General features: G+C 43.6%; 1 long non-coding RNA gene across 4 annotated transcripts in view; it reads right to left on the bottom strand.

The window, feature by feature from the left end:
• Nucleotides 1-16,741, bottom strand: part of LOC125158316 (uncharacterized) — a 47,764-nt gene extending 31,023 nt beyond the window's left edge. The window contains exons 1-3 of one of the 4 annotated variants that reach the window (XR_007149339.1): nucleotides 16,660-16,741; nucleotides 15,985-16,168; nucleotides 1,094-1,170 (exon numbers count right to left, since the gene is read on the bottom strand). This is a non-coding gene — a long non-coding RNA (uncharacterized LOC125158316). Of the gene's footprint in view, nucleotides 1-1,093; nucleotides 1,171-13,113; nucleotides 13,562-14,191; nucleotides 14,847-15,984; nucleotides 16,169-16,659 lie in introns of those variants that run through there. The other 3 variants (XR_007149337.1, XR_007149336.1, XR_007149338.1) reach the window with 3 other exon arrangements.
• Between the last annotated feature and the right edge of the window lie 1,427 nt (nucleotides 16,742-18,168).

Here is an 18,168-nt window from a genome sequence, read left to right as displayed (position 1 = left end):
TGTTAAGAATATCGACGCAGTGACCGCGGAGTGTTAAATGGAATTCAGAGCTCTACCAAGTGTGAGGCTGGGTGTGGCTGCAGAGATCGTACAGCCGTGAAGCTGGCCCTGCTCATGTGTGATGCTCAGCCGTGACACGGATGAATGACAGGACCCCGGGGGAAGGATTTTAATAAATGGGGTTATGAAAGGAGGGAGCCAGGATGGTAAGGCAGAGAGGAGTCTGGGAGAGTAAAAGGTCTTCCTTTTTTGAGATGAGGCTATTTGGGGATTTTTTTTCTCCCCCTCAGGGAAGAATGCAGGTGGCAGTGACTTGAAAATGCTGGAGAAAGAGCCATATTACCCAAATCTAGAACATGGCACACGAACCTAGGTACTTGCACTTTGGGACATTGTAGAGGTTCCAGAGGTCAGATGGACCGATGTGGCCCGATGGCTGTGGACAAGCCAGCCGACCTTTGACCTGGAAGTTCTGGAAATGTGTTCCAGGTCCACAGCGTTTTGACGGGTGGTGAACTTGAATATTAATCAATTTATCAAACCCTGGACAACATTCAGAAAACATCTCTTCAAACGACAAGCGAGTGTCATAAAACTGAAAGGGAACAGCTCTTCATACGTGCCTACAGAGCTCAAGGAGGGACTCACCCAGGGGCCAGGTCAATCTGATGTCAAGTAACATTAATTAATCTGCTCCTCGGAACTGCTTTGGTATCATTTTGTTTTTATTTTGTTCCTGCTCATTGTTACGTTTAATTTTGCACGTGATCAAAGCTGTCTGTGGAAGCAGGTGAAGGAGATAGAGTGGATTCGGCAGATGGGTGGGTGACTCACACCCACTGGGTTGAAATGGGCCTAGGAACTAGATTCCAATTTTTGAGGTTCACATCAGAGTCCCCCTCTAGTGGGTTTGTGGAGTCTAATGTCAGAGAACTTTGAATGGCATGGGTGAGGACTTGATTCAGTCAGAGACACATGAGAAATTTGAATTTCTACTTTACCCCTTCCTTGCCAGGTGACTTGGGGCAAAATCCCTGGGGCTTTGATGGCTCACCTTTGAAATGAGGTCAGAATAACCGCTTCTCATGGACAGTGTGAAGTGAAAAGTTTTCACCGAATTGAAAACCACCTGGCATCTTGCCCAAACTCCATAGATGTCGGTTCTTCCTCCTTATGAGTTGTGAAGAGAGAGGTAGGTGTGGGGGCCATAGGATATGAAGAGGCTTGGAGGAAAATTAGGGGCAAAGAGAAACACACGTGCACACAGAACAAGAGAGAAGCCCAGGGAAACGAGTGAGAAAATGTGCTAAAATGGTACAACTTGCAGACCCAGAGCCCATGGCCTTTTCAAGCAGCGGTCTCACTTTTCTTCGCTTCAGGAACCAGTGTGGCTGTGTTGGGGACACACGCACAAACCCTCAGTGTCGACAGAATGCCTGTTCTAAGAGACCGGGCAGGCCATGGGCCCCGAGACACCGCGACATTCAATACATAAGTGGAAAGTGTTTGCCAGCTCCAGTCAACGAGGCAAGCCTTCTAAAGCAAAGCTAAACAGTTCCAACTCTTATCAGTACTGTGCACGGTGAGGTTGCCCATAGTTTCTTAAATAGCCTTTACTGAACCTGAGATTAGTAAAAGGTTATTATTTGAAATTTTGAAAATTCACTTTGTCTAAAAGAATGAGGGGCGCCTGCGTGGCTCGGTTGGTTCAGCTTCCGACTTTGGTTCGGGTCATGGTCTCATTGTTCCTGACTTGGAGTTGTGCCCTGGGCTCTGTGCTGTCAGCTTCGGATCCTCTGTCCCCCTGTCTCTGCCCCTCCCTCGCTTGCACTCTGTCTCTCGAAAATAAGTAAACATTTAAAAAGAGAATGAAATAAAATGCACTTATAACCCGTCTCTCAGCTAACCGCTGTTAGCATCTTGATATGTTTCATTCTGTTTTGTTTTTTTTTTTTTTTTGGTTTTTTTGTGCTTCTATCTTTACGTAGTTGAGATTATATCCCGTAATTTACTGTGTTTTTGTTCCTTAACATTATAGAGTAAACCTTCCTCCAAATCATTATAAGGTTTTAGAAAACTAATTTATTAAGGCTAGAAGACATTTCATTGAATGCATGTTCTATAAATAAGCTTTAAATTCCCCTGCAATTGGACATTTGAGAACATTTCCTTTTTTACAACAATAGTAAATAATATGATAAACATCGTGTTCTATAAAAGCTATTTTATTAATGCTTCTTGGGCTTCTTTGTATTTCATGTATATTCATTCATTTGAAATTACCAGGTCAATGGGGTGCCTGGGTGGTTCAGACATAGTCAGTTAAATGACTTCGGCTCAGGTCATGATCCCGGTCTGTGGGTTGGAGCTCCGAGTCAGGCTCTGTGCTGAAAGCTCAGAGCCTGGAGCCTGCTTCGGGTTCTGTGTTTCCATCTGTCTCTGCCCCTCCCCTACTTGTACTCTCTCTTGATAATAAATAAACATAAAAAAAAAAAAAAAGAAATTACCAGGTCAAAGGACATGGCTATTTTAAGACAGTGTGTGTGTGTGTGTGTGTGTGTGTGTGTGTGTGTGTGTGTACATGCATGCCCTTGTCAGATCATTTTTCTAAAACATTACACCATTTTACACTCTCAAGAACAATGCATGAGCTGGATATATAACTTTTAGGACCATAGCATCATGTGATATATATGGATCTATGAATCTTTCTATACCAAAGCTGAATCTTAGCAAACAATGGCCATTTTCTTTTTTTAAAGTTTATTTATTTATTTAGAGAAAGAAAACACACGAGCATACGAGCGAGGGAGGGGCAGAAGGAAAGAGAGAGTCCCAAGCAGGCTCCGTGCTGACAGCGTGGAGCCTGGCCCAGGGCTCACGTTCAATGGCCCCATGAGATCATGACCTGAGCCCAAACCAAGAGTCAGATGCTTAACCGACCAAGCCACCCAGGCACCCCAACAATGGCTGTTTTCTATTCAAAATCTTTGGGATTGTATAGTTTCTGGATGGCCCAGAAAGTTTACAAATGGCAAAACAAACACTTTCATCAAAGGACAACTTCAAAGCATAGTGTTGGGACTCACAGACTAAAGAGTTACCAAAATGCACACAAGCAAAGATTGGTCCTCCTGGGAAACCGAGTGCTTTAGTCAGGTTTTAACTAGAACACAAGAAATTTCTTTTATGCTGTGATTAGTATTTTACGTTTCTTTTTGTCTGGCAGCTACTTCCATGGTATCTTCACATAATATCTACTATCTACTAATTTAATCTGTCACACTCTGTGCCTCCATACATTGCTGCTTATATTTAGAATCAGTTCTCTCTCTCTCTCCAAGAACCAGGCAGGTTTCAGATCCTGCTAAGCCAGAGGATATATGTGTGTGTGTGTGTGTGTGTGTGTGTGTGTGTGTGTGTGTGTTTTGTAACCCTGTTGTTATATAAAACACACACATGCACACACATTTTAAGAACCCACCCTGAAAAATATGGCCTTTGCTTAAAAAAAAAAAATAGGAGAAGACAGTTTACACTGCTGTGTAGCAAAGACCATATTTTCTTGTATTTAGGAACAAAGACATGTCAGGCTTTATTGAGCACATCACTAACTATATAACTAGCGTTAAACACTCTATTTGCAACTGTTGCTGTGTATTTTGTGTGTGATTATCACCCCTAGATCTGCATCCTATAAAAAGATATTTCTGTTTGCTTAATTATAAAGCTCTTTATGAACAGGCTCATCTGTAAATAGCTTGGTGCAGCTGAAATAGAAATATAATTATAATGAAGGCAGATGTTTGTGAGATACTGGCTCATGAAACTTGTTCAGAATCTACAAAGGAGAAGCGTGGTGAGCGTGTGTGTACTGGTGGGCCAAAGCTGGGAGCTCGGTGCATTCACCTCTACACTTACTTTACAGTCATCTTTTTTTTTTTTTTTCTGCTCAACCTTTGCTTCTCTAGATCTCTGTAATTTGGAAAAGGAGAGGCTTTACCTCATGTTATTCCTGAGTTTCAGGGGAAAATAATTGGTTGATAGAAGAGTCTGAGGCACAGCCAAAAAGAATAAAATCACTATGTTGAGTTTAGGGGAAAGAGGCGGTGTTTACGGCTCTGGTTCCATCATTTATGCAACTTGGGTTGGGTTTTAGTGGCTTGAGATTGGAGATCAAAGATCTCAGTGTGGTTCAGATGTCAGAGATGAAAAGATCCTTTTTGTCACTGCAGATTTTCTAGAAAGACCCCATGGGTAGAGAGAAGGTTAAAAACATGCTGATGTAAGAAGCTTTAACTAGTCTCCACTCTGGAAAGTGGATGTGCTGATAAGCGATTCTAGTGAACTGATGCATAGAGGCTCGGGCAGACACAGGAGTTCGTGTGAGGTTTAAAAGAAAAAAAAATGTATACACACACACACACACACACACACACACACACACATCCAATCAAGTAATTATTTCCAGGTAGACAATTGCTTTGTTTAAGCTTTTTGCTTCAAACTAAATTCTTTCTGAATTGTTTTGTAAACGGACACGGTCTTAAAATTACCGCATTTGCTTTGTCCAGGTTTTCTGAGCGCATTACCGTACGCACTTTGAAAGTGTTAGCGCTTAGTTTAGTTGTTAAGTAACTGACTGAATTAAGACACAGATTAATCTCCTGAGGTAATCTTTCTGTGGGCACTTTCTCTGCGGTCATGCTTTGAAGCCGTTTATAGCTATGTATTGGTATTTCAGAATGGTGTTGAGAGAGCCATAGGCATTAATAATTATGATTTTCAAATGTAAATCAAGATGAAGTATTCCCCACATGTGTCCCATGTGATGAAATATATGTGCCCCTGACATACTAACTATAGATTGTACTTTTAAAAGTCCAGTTAATTACATTTTAGTTTCAGTAGGACGTTAGGATTTTCATGGTGGATCTGCCCCTTCCATCAATTCTCCCATGATGGGAAGAATTTCTCTCATTTCTCTATTATCCATGTATTTATATATCTGTTATGGATACGAATATAAATCTAACTGTCTATCATCTCCTGTATTTTTTGCACTTGAACACCTGCCAGCCACCAAAGTTACCGCATGTACTGGCAACTGGAAACCAAGCATTATGAATGTAAATCAACATTGTTACAAATGATATTCCTCGCTAATCTCCCATCTCAAGGGAATAGTCTCAATGAGTGAGCTTTTGGTGCACCGTCCCTTTTCGTCGTGTAAAATTTTCAAAGTTGTCACTGTTTATCTGGCTGGCAATCGGTCTGATGGCCTCCCTGGGAGCTGTGAGCACCCCATCGGACCAGGTGGTGCTTGGGGGGAAGCTCGACATGAATCGGCAGTGAGAAGCTGCTGTCAGAATCTTGTCGGAACAACAAAAGATGGTAACAACAATTACGTATCAAATGCCCGCTATGTGCCAGGCCTCCTTAGAAGCACATACATAATTTACATACAAAGCGAATTATTACTCCAGCTCTCGACTTGAAGCATTGAGGCTCAGAGATATTTAGTACTGTCTCAGTTTACAATACAAATAAAATCGCTCTGGAGAGCAGTCCTACACATAAAACCTAGAATCTCTGTCTGATTTGGATTGTTTCTTTCGGTTCTAGGTCCTACACATAAAACTTAGAAAGAATCTCTATTTGATTAGGATTGTTTCTTTCAGTTCTAGGTCTTTTAAAAAATTCTCGATCTATATTTCCAGACTTTTCCACTGAAGGCAAATCTACGTATACACTTGCACCATATGCACCATGCAGCATTGAAAAGTGTCATTTACGAATCCTTAGTACATTGATGGGTAAGACAGGGTATCTCATTTTGCCAGTTGGTGAGGGTGAACCCATTTTCAAATGTGTTAGCCATTTGTATTGATTGTGTAAAACTTACGTTCAGTCATTTTCATATTTAAAGAAAATTTTAAATATTCGGAGGTTTTATTGTTGATGAGTAAGTGCTCTTTACATATTAAGAACATTGGCTTTTTATCATACCTATTGTAACTATATTTCCAGTTTCTTTACCTTACTTGCTTTATAATGTGGCTATTATGATATTTAAGACATCATTCAGACTTACCAGTGGTGTGTTTGTTTTGTTTTGCATTGTTTAAATGCTTAGGGAGTCCTTTTCTATAAAGATCAGTTAGATTTACATGTATTTCCCTTTCCGTGCTTTCTTTTTAAATTTTCTTTCAACTCTAATATAGATAGAATTTATTTTTGGTAGAAGGTAAAGTTCTAACTTGATTTTAGTTAACGTTAACTTTTTTAGAAACAGTGGTCACATTGAATAAGCCATCCTTTCTCTCTGGTTTGTGATATTTCCATAGATTTCTGTAGCAGAGACCCCTGTACATTTCTCTGTGTTGGGGGGGGGGGGTGTTGTCTTCTGTTGCTATTTTCTCTCATTTGTTTATTTCTGTCAATTCTTACACAAATACGAAAATGCCTTTTTTTTTTGTGAGAGAGAGAGAGAGGGAGAGAGCATGCTTGGGGGGTGGGTCAGAGGAAGAGGGAGAGAGGATTTTAAGCGGGGTCCACACCTAGCTTGAAGCCTAACTGGGGGGCTCAATCTCACAGTGCTGAGATCATGACCTGAGCCGAAATCAAGAGTTGGACGCTTAACTGACTGAGCCATCCAGGTGCCCCATAAGATGACTTCTTCTTGGTTTAGTTTTTTTTTTTTTTATTTTTTCAATGTTTATTTTTGAGGGAGAGAGAGATGGAGAGAGACAGAGGGAGACAGAGAGTGCTTGCGCATGGGGGAGGCTCAGAGAGAGGGAGACAGAGGATCCAAAGCTCCATGCTGACAGCAGAGACCCTGACGCGGGGCTTGAACTCACGAACCAGGCGATCATGACCTGAGCCGAAGTCAGACGCTTAACCGACTGAACCACCCAGGCGCCCCTCTTGATTTGGTTTTAAAATAAGTTTTACAATTTAGTTAGGTAAAATATCCTCCCGCTAGTCACTTGTGTTTAAAAATATTTAAAGTTATTTTTATATATTCTTCAGAACGAGTTATAGAATTATTTGTTCTGATATAAAAGATGGTAGCTGGGATTTTGATGAGAATTTCATAATCAATTACAAAAATAGTTTTTATGACACTTTCAGTGCAAGTTTACTGAAGGGAACCAATCTGTAAGAGGCCCGAAGGCAGTTAGGGGGAGTTGGATATAGTTTGTACTAATTGGTGACAAATGAGCTCCGTTTCAGAATAAAATGGTGACCGCGCCCTCCTGCCTACTCTCCCTGCAAGCATGGTGCACGAACTTCCCACGAGCCATTTTCATCATACTTGGAGGCTTTTTTTTTTTTTAACTTCCTTCCTTCCTAATTTAGGCTCATTTGAAATAGCTGGGGTAGATGGATATCTGGATCTTAATTACGAGTGCAGCGCTCTGGTACAGGCATCCAGTTACACTCTTCTGGTGAGGATCAGCATCGTCTCCAGCTTTCAGAAGAAGGCAGGCTTACATACTTCTCATTCTCTGCTTCTGTCTTCTTCCCATTAGGTGCTCCTCAGCCTTCCTTTCTATTTTCCTAATAACAGCTTTCACTGCAGCCCGTTCGGAGTGTTGGGCCCGCAGTGGGGTGGCTGTTCGGATGCTCTGTACGCTGTCACTCCTTGGGATCGCAGGGCTCTGGGGGTTCTGTATCCAACTGAAGACAAAAGCCCGCTCCTCGGCTCCTCGGGAGTATATGCCGCTTGGGGTCCAGGCTTGTCTGCTGGCACACACATCCTGCCACATCTCTCCAGAGCTGCTGGCTGGTCTTCAACTTGCCGGTCTAGAATCTTCTCTCATTCTTAAGTATTACCGAGGACTCTGTAGAGCTTTTGTGTACTTGGGTCATATCTGCTTTTATTTACTGTATTAGAAATTAAAATGGGGGGGCGCGCATGGGCGGCTCAGTTGATTAAGTGTCCGACTTCCGCTCAGGTCACGATCTCACGGTTCGTGGGTTCGAGCCCCGCATCGGGCTCTGTGCTGACGGCTCGGAGCCTGGAGCCCGCTTCGGATTCTGTGTCTCCCTGTCTCTCTGCCCCACCCTGACTCGTGCGTGTGCACTCTCTCTCAAAAAATAAATAAACTTAAAAAAATTTGAAACAGGGACGTGTCTAAAGCAGAAGGATGTACAGTTGCCCCTTCCACACATCCTGTCAGGGCTTGTCTTGCAGCTTGAGGAAGGAAGCTGCCAGGTTGGGAGAGGCCTAAGAGAGGGACCATGTGACGGGAGCTGATGGGAGCTGACAGCGGCCTCAGCCGAAGGCCAGTGGCCGAAGGAGGTGTGTTCTTCCAGCAGCTGAGGGGGCTCAGAGGCCTCTCTTTCCCTCCACGAGCCTCTGACGAGACCACAGCGTGGAGCACGCCTCCCTGCAGCCTCGTCACGCCTTGTGCAGAGCAGAGGACCTTTCTAAGCCGTACCCGGGCTCCCAAGCACAGAGACAGTAAGATAAAACATGTGTGTTCTTTCGCTTCACTAGTTCAGTGGTAGTTACCCAGCGTAGAAAGTGAATACACACGTGCTGGCCAGATAGCTGAGCGGTATTTCTGTGAGGCCAACAAAAACAATGGATTCCTTCCTAGATATAAAATAATGTCTATTATAAAAATCTGCCTCATTTGAAGGAAGCCAATCAGGAGAACTTAGAAACAAACTGATCTCTCATGATCCTTCCATAAATTGGGATGGTTGCCACGGAAGCCCTCCAGGGCAAGACACCAGGAAGATGGGAAGGGGCCATCATGGAGGAAGAAGCCACTTGGTAAGCAGCATTCCACACCTGTGGCTCGGTTGGCCAGCCACGAACCCAGGGAGCACGGAGCTGTGACTGGACAGGCGGCAGTCTTCGAACCACGTGCAGCAACCTCAGAACGTGACTGACCTGACTGCAGAACCGACATGGAAAGTTCAGGATCCGTGAGATCCATTGAGCCTGAATCCTGTACTGTCTCTAGACTTCCATTTGTACAACACAGCGTCTCTGTAATTTGAATACTATTAGTGCTGATGATATGTCATTTCTTGCTGCACTTCACATTTGTCATTTCACTTAACCCTTAAAACTGGGATTAGAGGAAGGATGGTTAACCTCACTTTAGAGGCAGAGAGATGGTCACATGGCCAATAAGCAGAGGGAGGAACTCCTACCCAGTTCTGTCTGATTAAGGCCAGTACTTTTCCCACCATACCTCGTGCATGTTCTCTGTGTATACTTAATACATTGGTGATTTCAGAGTCAAAATGAAATGTGAACGATATCCAGTCGAATCTGCCAATTACACAAAAATAAATTGAGGCCTTGATGGATTAGGGATGGATGGCAACTATTTCTATTTTGGGAGAATGAGGAAGTGAGATGCACAGATATGGTGTACAAGATGATGAATTACCACAGCTATTCTTTCAATTTGAAAATTTGAGGTGGCACAAAAACAGACGCTCAGATCAGTGGAACAGAATAGAGAACCCAGAAATGGACCCACAAACGTATGGCCAACTAATCTTTGACAAAGCAGGAAAGAATATCCCATGGAATAAAGACAGTCTCTTCAGCAAGTGGTGCTGGGAAAACTGGATGGCGACATGCAGAAGAATGAACCTGGACCACTTTCTTACACAATACACAAAAATAAACTCAAAATGGATGAAAGACCTCAATGTAAGACAGGAAGCCATCAAAATCCTCGAGGAGAAAGCAGGCAAAAACCTCTTTGATCTTGGCCGCAGCAACTTCTTACTCGACACATCTCCGGAGGCAAGGGAAACAAAAGCAAAAATGAATATTGGGGCCTCATCAAAATAAAAAGCTTCTGCACAGTGAAGGAAACAATCAGCAAAACTAAAAGGCAACCTATGGAACGAGGGAAGATTATTTGCAAATGACACATCAGATAAAGGGTTAGTATCCAAAATCTATAAAGAATTTACCTAGCTCAACACCCAAAAAACAAATAATCCAGTGAAGAAATGGGCAAAAGACATGAATAGACACTTCTTCAAAGAAGACATCCAGATGGCCAACCTACATATGAAAAAATGCTCCACATCACTCATCATCAGGGAAATACAAATCAAAACCACAATGAGATACCACCTCACACCTGTCAGAATGGCTCACATGAACACCTCAGGCAGATGTTGGCGAGGATACAGAGAGAGAGGATCTCTTTTGCATTGTTGGTGGGAATGCAAGCTGGTGCAGCCACTCTGGAAAACAGTATGGAGGTTCCTCAAAAAACTAAAAATAGAACCACCCTACGACCCAGTAATTGCACTACTAGGCATTTATCCACGGGATACAGGTGTGCTGTTTCGAAGGGACACATGCACCCCCGTGTTTATAGCAGCACGATCAACACTAGCCAAAGTATGGAAAGAGCCCAAATGTCCCTCGATGGATGAATGGATAAAGAAGATGTGGTGTATATATATACAGTGGAGTATTACTCAGCAATCAAAAAGAATGAAATCTTGCCATTTGCAACTACATGGATGGAACTGGAGGGTATTATGCTAAGTGAAATTAGCCAGGCAGAGAAAGACAAAAATCATATGATTTCACTTCTATGAGGACTTTAAGAGACAAAACAGATGCACCTAAGGGAAGGGAAACAAAAAGAATATAAAAACAGGGAGGGGGACAAAACAGAAGAGACTTATAGATATGGAGGACAAACTGAGGGTTACTGGAGGGGTTGTGGGAGGGGGGATGGGCTAAATGCATAAGGGGCATTAAGGAATCTACTCCTGAAATCATTGTTGCATGATATGCTAACTAATTTGGATGTAAATTAAATAATAAAATAAAAAATATATACATATATATATATATAGAGAGAGAGAGAGAGAGAGAGAGAGAGGGAGAAAGTTTGAGGTTACATTACATAAAATTCTTTTTTTTTTTTACAAACTGGTGTTGTACCTGTTTAGTATATATATTCTTAATGTAGGAAATCTTCTAAGAGAGACCTTGCCTTGCATTTATTAGAAAACTTGATAAAGGATGGGGAAAAGGCATGTTTTGCTTATTTTTAAAAACACAATGAATAATAAACCATCAACAAAGTGAAAGGCAACCAATAGAATGGAAGAAAATATTTGCAAATTGTATATCTGATAAGGGGTTAATATCAAAAACATACAAAGAACTATGCAACTCAATAGCAAAAACCCCAAGCAATCTGATATTTCAAATGGGCCGACGAAGTGAATAGACATTTTTCTAAAGAAGACATACAAATGGCAAACAGGTGTATGATACAGGCTCAGCATCACTAATCATTAAAGAAATGCAAATCAAAACCACAACGAGATGTCACCTCACACCTGTTAGAGTGGCTAGTCTCCAAAAGATGCGTGATACAAGTATTGACAAGGATGTGGAGGAAAGGAATCCCCCGTTCCTTGTTGGTGGGAATGCATGCTGGTGTGCAGGTATGGAGGGTCCTCAAAAAAATTGACAATAGAACTACCATATGATCCAGCAAGCCCACTTCTGGGTATGTGCCCAAAGGATGCAAAATCACTGTCTCAGAGAGATGTCTGCACATCCATGTTCATTGCGGCATTATTTACAATAGCCAAGCCTTGGGAACAACCTAATTGTCCATCAACAGATGACATAAAGAAAACGCGATGTGTACATACAATAAAATATTATTCAGCCATTAAAAGAAGGAAGTCCTTCCACAGATGAATCCTGAGGTACCTAGGTGAAATAAGACAGAGAAAGACAGATACTATATGATCTCACTTGTATGTGGAATCTAAAAACAAACAAAAACAAAAACAAACCACAAACACACGCATAGAAACAAGATAGGTGGTTGCTAGAAGCAGAGCAGGGAGGAGGTGAGGGAGATATGGATGAAGGTGGTCCAAAAGTACAAAACTTACACTTAGAAGACAAGTAAGTTCTGAGGATGTAATGCACAGCATGGTGACAATAGTTGACTATACCGTGTTGTATATTGGAAAGTTGTCAAGAGAGTAGACCTTAACCGTTCTGATCCCAGGGAAAAGATTATAACTAGGTATGGTGACAGCTGTTAACTAGAATTATTGTGGTAATCATTTTGCAATACATACATATATCAAATCTTACGTTGTACACCTTAAACTAACACAGTGTTATATGTCAATTGTATCTCAATTAGGGGAAAACCCCCACAAATAGAAATTCAGCAACCCCTGAATTTTTTAGATTGTTTTAAATACCAGATGTGTGTGTGTGTGTGTGTGTGTGTGTGTGTGTGTGTGTGTGTGTTGTCTGTCTGTCTAGCAAAACCCATTTCCAAACATAAGGAAACACTCATCTGTGTTCCATGTTCTGCCTGTGTCATGAACAGAATCAGTTAATGTGTCTAAATGCCTTTATGTACGGAAATGTAACCTATTCGTTATTATGTACACATCATTCAAATTGGTAATCTCACAATTATTTTTGATTTTCGTCCTTTTAGTCTCTGGCTGCTTTGGTAAAAGAAAACGATTAAATGCCCTCACATTTCCCCAAACATGACTAAATTGATAGTTTTTGCAGTGTAAAATCATGGGTTGAAAGTGTGTATCCTGTAGGATGTTGAAAGGATTTTGGACTTTCTCATACCTCTGCCCCTCCCCTTTCTTTAAAGAGGGTTGTTAACAAGACCTTAGAAGTTGTGATCTAAAAACCAGACATAAACACAGGGTGCCTACGTGGCTCAGTCAGTTGAGTGTCTGACTTTGACTCAGGTCATGATCTCGTGTTCATGTATTAGAGCCACACATCGGGCTCTGTGCTGACAGCTCAGAGCCTGGAGCCTGCTTCAGATTTTCTGTCTCCCTCTCTCTATGCTCCTCCCCTGCTCATACTGTGTGTGTGTGTGTGTGTGTGTGTGTGTGTGTGTGTGTGTGTGTGTCTCAGAAATAAATAAACAATAGATAGATGATAGATAGATAGATAGATAGATAGATAGATAAAAACCGGACATAAACATAAGGTAGATACAGATTCAACTCTGAAATTATTTGAATGTCCATGCATGTCCAGCTGGCCCCTACAGACAGGAAGAATAAAAAAAGGGGAATCAAGCAGTAAATAGACTATCTTGTATGACTCTTTGTGTAGGATTTTTGCAGGGGCTCTGGTGTTCCAGTTCCATCTGGAACCTGTTGTCCAGGCATCCCACCTAGCTTAGCAGTGCTGTAGAGTCTCAGGTTGGAAATTTCATACCCCAAGGCATTGAGCCATCACTCTCCCCTCTTGTATTTACAACGTGGGACCTTGCACAGTGGCCCTGTCCCCATGGTTCTCACAATTGTCAGTCTAGGCGACAGAGGTGCTTCTATCCTTACGCTCAATTAAACACATCTTTATCTTGGAATCCATCTTCCTAGTGGATGAGCAGATCTTGCTGAATGGACACAGAGGTGTAAGAACATAGTGGCCCCTCAGTTGGCCTCATGTGTCCAGAAGCCATTGGCTCATCTGGTCCCACTGGGAGCTGACTCCAGGGTTTGGTTGTCCCTCAGAGCACACAGCTTCCTCCCCATGCTGTGACAGGAAGTGGATGGTGTAGAAAAGGAAATAGATCTGATCAATCAGTGCTCAGTAAAACCTGAGCTTCCTGTAGTCATCAACAGGGTTTACAAACATCCATTTCTCTCCCACTACAACTAGATTCAAGCCCTAAGCCATTTCCAGACTTACCCTGGACCAAGTTACAGCACCGCTCTTGAAATCTCTCTTTAATCATTTGAACTTAAAACCACCTAAATAAATAGTGGTGTAATTATAAATGTATGTGTGCTGTGGGTAGAAGGCAGAGATAGAAGGAAAGAAGTGTGCAAGGAATTGAGGGTTTATAGTGGGAGCTCATCTATTCTTTAATGACTAACAGCATTGGGTGGGTTGTATTTTCAGAAACCAAAATGGACTTTCTAGTTCACACTGAAAAGCACGTTTCTGTTCTTGGCTTCAATTGTCTACATGTTTTAGGATTCTTATTTCTTTAAGCCCTAGAATTCTAAGCTATCTAGGTTAGTTGGAGATTTGTATTGAGGCAGACAGAAAAATGAACTTTGCCTTTTGATGACAGATGCCAGGCAAACATTCCACATGTCATAGCTGGAAATAAATGTGAGCCACAGATAGTTCTATTCCCTAATGTTTACAAATTGATTTTATTCTTTGGAGTCTCCTCCTCTTTGGTCCTGGTTTGATCTTAATTATCCATGCTTCATCAAGCCTTAGTTTCCTCTGTCTTTTGATATTGTCCAGAGTTTCCAATCGGCAGGACGTGTTGGGTGTGGTAAATCTCACTCATAACTTGGGTTTCCATTTCCAGTCGGTGATCATTTAGAGTGTTGAATTGCAGGGATCTGCTGGCGAGTTTTCCTGTGTGTGTGTGTGTGTGTGTGTGTGTGTGTGTGCATGTGTGTTGCTTCTGTTAAACATTAAGTATCAGAAATCGGCTTCACCTGTAGAGGGGGTCTATCTTTATTGCTTTTTTTGCTCCTAACTTTTATCAACAAAGAAAGAGGACAGTTCTAAAGTTGGAATTAACTGGGGAGCCCATCTCAGGGAGAGCTGAAGCTCTTTAAAGGAGTATCATTGTGGAGCATAGTAGTTACCCTTTGGGACTCATCCTCTCCTCCCCAGATGCAGGTGCCCCCTCCCAATCTTCTTTTTCCTGGCATAGTAGACACTCAGAAAGTGTTTGTGAAATGGACACATAGATGATGGAATAAATGTGTGCTGTCTGTGAGACTCACTGACATCCAAAGTTACAATTCTCTTCTGTAACATCATTGGGTCTTCGTTTTCACAATCTGGATTCCTTGAATGCAGTAAGTTAAAGAGAGACATCAAGAGATTGGCAGATTGAGGAAGATTGCCATTGTCACTTTCGTGTGGGTTGAGCTGGTGGTAGTTGAAAACAATTCCTGTGGTTCTGTTATGTGCATAATATGACACTGAATCTATGTGTCACATCTGTACTCTCCCATATGATAGCCACTAGCTACAAGTAGCTATTGAAATTAAAACAAAGTACAATCAGAAAACAGTTCCTCAGTCACACCAACCACATTTCAAGCACCCAAGAGCCAGTTGTGACTTGTGGCTGCCATTTTGGATAGCACAAAGGTAGAACATTACCCTTGCCACAGAAAGTTCTATTACCACTACTTTATGTATACAATATGTTTTTATATTCAGTTTATCAAAGGTCAGGCTGATTCTCAGTAATTAAAGAAACTGACCTGTGGTTATATAGTTAACAAACACCTGCTTGTCTTGGATTCACTTGAATGTCAGTTTTTCTAGGTATTAGGCTATAAGTGAAATCAAGGAGACTAATTGGAAACCAACTGACAGACTGACAGGAGTGGTTTCTGTTGCCAAACTCCTTCATATGACATTTAATGGGTTCTGAGATGTGCTGGAATTTAAGCCCCTACAACATTTGACGCAAGGTTCCCTCGGGTATGTCAACTGAAAAGGTGATACACCAGTGCCTTAGGAAACCCGTCTAGAGCATCCGAGAAAGGTCCTAGATCTTCTAGTACAGCTTCCCCCCATGGAGGACCCCCTGCTTTTTTTTTTTTTTTTTTTTTTTTTAAATTTTTTTTTTCAATGTTTATTTATTTTTGGGACAGAGAGAGACAGAGCATGAACGGGGGAGGGGCAGAGAGAGAGGGAGACACAGAATCGGAAGCAGGCTCCAGGCTCTGAGCCATCAGCCCAGAGCCTGACGCGGGGCTCGAACTCACGGACCGCGAGATCGTGACCTGGCTGAAGTCGGACGCTTAACCGACTGCGCCACCCAGGCGCCCCAAGGACCCCCTGCTTTAAGTTCATGCCGAGGTGGATCAGAGAATTCCAAACATCCACACCTGAACTGACCTAGAGGTCAAGTAGAATGATGCCCTTATGTCACAGATGAGGAAACTGAGGCCAGGCGGGAAGTGACTCACCTGCAATCACACAGAAAATACCAAAGATGCAGGACTTGAAGCCACAACTGTTCATTCCCAATCCATTGCTACTCCTGATGGGCCTGCTGATTGATTTCAATGAATGAAATCTGGTTCATGGTGTGGCATCATTCATTTCACCATTTAGGCACATTTGTATTAGGCATCCGCCATGTGCTGGACCCTGTGAATAGTGAACAAATTGACATAGCCTTGCCCTTATGAAACTTTGGTCTAGAAGGAGAGATAGCCCATAAGTAAATAACAAGCAATGGTTATGGACTCGGGACCATAAAAGCATCATGAGAAAGGAGTATGGAACTTTTGGAGGGCCTCTAATCATCGACTTGCCAACGCAGCCCCCTTTGTGAAATCGCTTTAGAGCTGGGATGTGAAGGGTGAGAAGGGGTTAAATTAACCAGGTGAAGAGAAAGAAGAACACACAGGAGAAATGTCCTGGGGGTGTGAGCAGGCTGTGAGAGATCCGCACGGCTCTGGGGGCTGGAAGAATAGTGTGTTTGCAGTGGGGAGAACAGGGGTGGTCTATGGTGAGGTGAGACCAGACAGGTAGGGGGCCAGACCATCCAGAGCCTTTAAACATGTTGTCCTCACTGTGAGAAGAGTGGGCAGGGAGGGTGGGACCGCAGGCAGGGATCGCGGTGGGGGCGGACTTACCGGATGCCTGTTACTCGCATCCACACCACAGGTGACGGTGGCCGGGCCAGGGTTGGGCACGGAGGTGGGTGGTGGTGGGTGGTTTTGAGAGACCTTTATGAGGTAACATCAGGAGGATTCTGTGAGACATTGACTATGGAGATTGAGTTGAGGGAAGCTGTGTGGTCACTTCTAGGTTCCTGCCTTATGCCAGAGGATGGATGATGATGTTTCAGCAAGGTGGGGACAGTGGAAGACCGCCATTATGGGGATTATAGGGAGAATAGCACAAATCTGAGGTACTTTTCAAACATCCAACTAGATTTCTGAGGTAGGCATTTGGCTATCTGATTTCAGGGGAGAGATCTGAGTTGGAGCCCTGATGCTCTGAGTCCTTTGATTATACCTAGTACTTAAAGCCAGAGGTATGAGTGAGATCACAGGACAGAGATGTGAAGGTGAGAAGGTGAGCCCTGAGCTCCGGCATCGGGGGCCCTCGCGGGAGAGGGCGCCCTGTAACAGAGGAGGAGACTGCGTGTTCCGGGACAGCCAAGGGAATGGGCTTGTTCTAACGTGGAGGGAGTGGTGGTCAGTTTGAAAAGCTGCTGAGAGATACAGTTCGATGGGGACTGTTTCCACTGGATTGAGCGACACAGGGAGCTGGCTTGGTGTGGAGATGGGGGCCGAGGCCAGGCTGAAGGAAACTAGCATGGAAACCTTCATGAAGCTCAGAGATCATCTCGACTGTCCATCTCTCTTTTCAGGTGGGGAAACTGAGGTCCAGGTACGGGGAGAGATGCATTCAGGGTGAGGAACACCCAGGAGAACCATTCCTTCATGAGGCAGGGACCCCCTGATGGTGTCCACCTGTTTTCAGGGCCCCAGAAATACCAGATTTGCTGGAGGGGGGGTGTGGGTATTCAAAGGGACCCCAGATGGTGCTGCTCTCTGGGCACCTTCTGGATATGCAGGGCTCCTGGTTGGCTGAGCAGAGGGCTTTGCAGAGGTGGGGCTGACTGCGGCTCTCCATTCAGAGAGGTGGTAGAGGGGGGAAGGGCAGGAGGAGCCCATCGTCGAGAGCAGGGACCTGTACTCTTGGTCAGCTGCCCAGGCTGCTCCTCCACCGTCTTTCCCCGAGGGTGGGAAGCTGTTTGTCTGCTGAAGTGGCAAGAAAGTTGGGAGAGCCCCCAGTCTGCAGTCAGGACTCTGGGGACAGAGGGAGGGGAGCCAGCGTTAAAGAGATGGACGTATGGAGCTGAGGCACAGAAACCGGGAGGGACCTCTGGAAGACTCTCCGGGCCAAGAAGGGGCTCCCTGTGAAGAAAGCCAATGGTGGGGCAGGGGAGGGGAGGGGGGGGGGAGTTGTGCCAGGCTCACAGCCCCAGCCTGAGACATGGCCCTGCCCGCTCCCGTCCCAGGTAGCTCTAAGCCCTGGGTACTTGCAGGTCTGGGTCCTGAGCTTAGGGGCAGAGGGGATGACACTAGAGGACCTCGTTCTGAGTCGGCCTAGAACAGCGTGCCTTCACCCTG

This window comes from Prionailurus viverrinus, unplaced genomic scaffold (assembly GCF_022837055.1).
Source record: "Prionailurus viverrinus isolate Anna unplaced genomic scaffold, UM_Priviv_1.0 scaffold_33, whole genome shotgun sequence".
NCBI lineage: Eukaryota > Metazoa > Chordata > Mammalia > Carnivora > Felidae > Prionailurus > Prionailurus viverrinus.
Note: the sequence above shows the minus strand (reverse complement) of the source record. Positions and strands in the feature narration are given on the sequence as shown.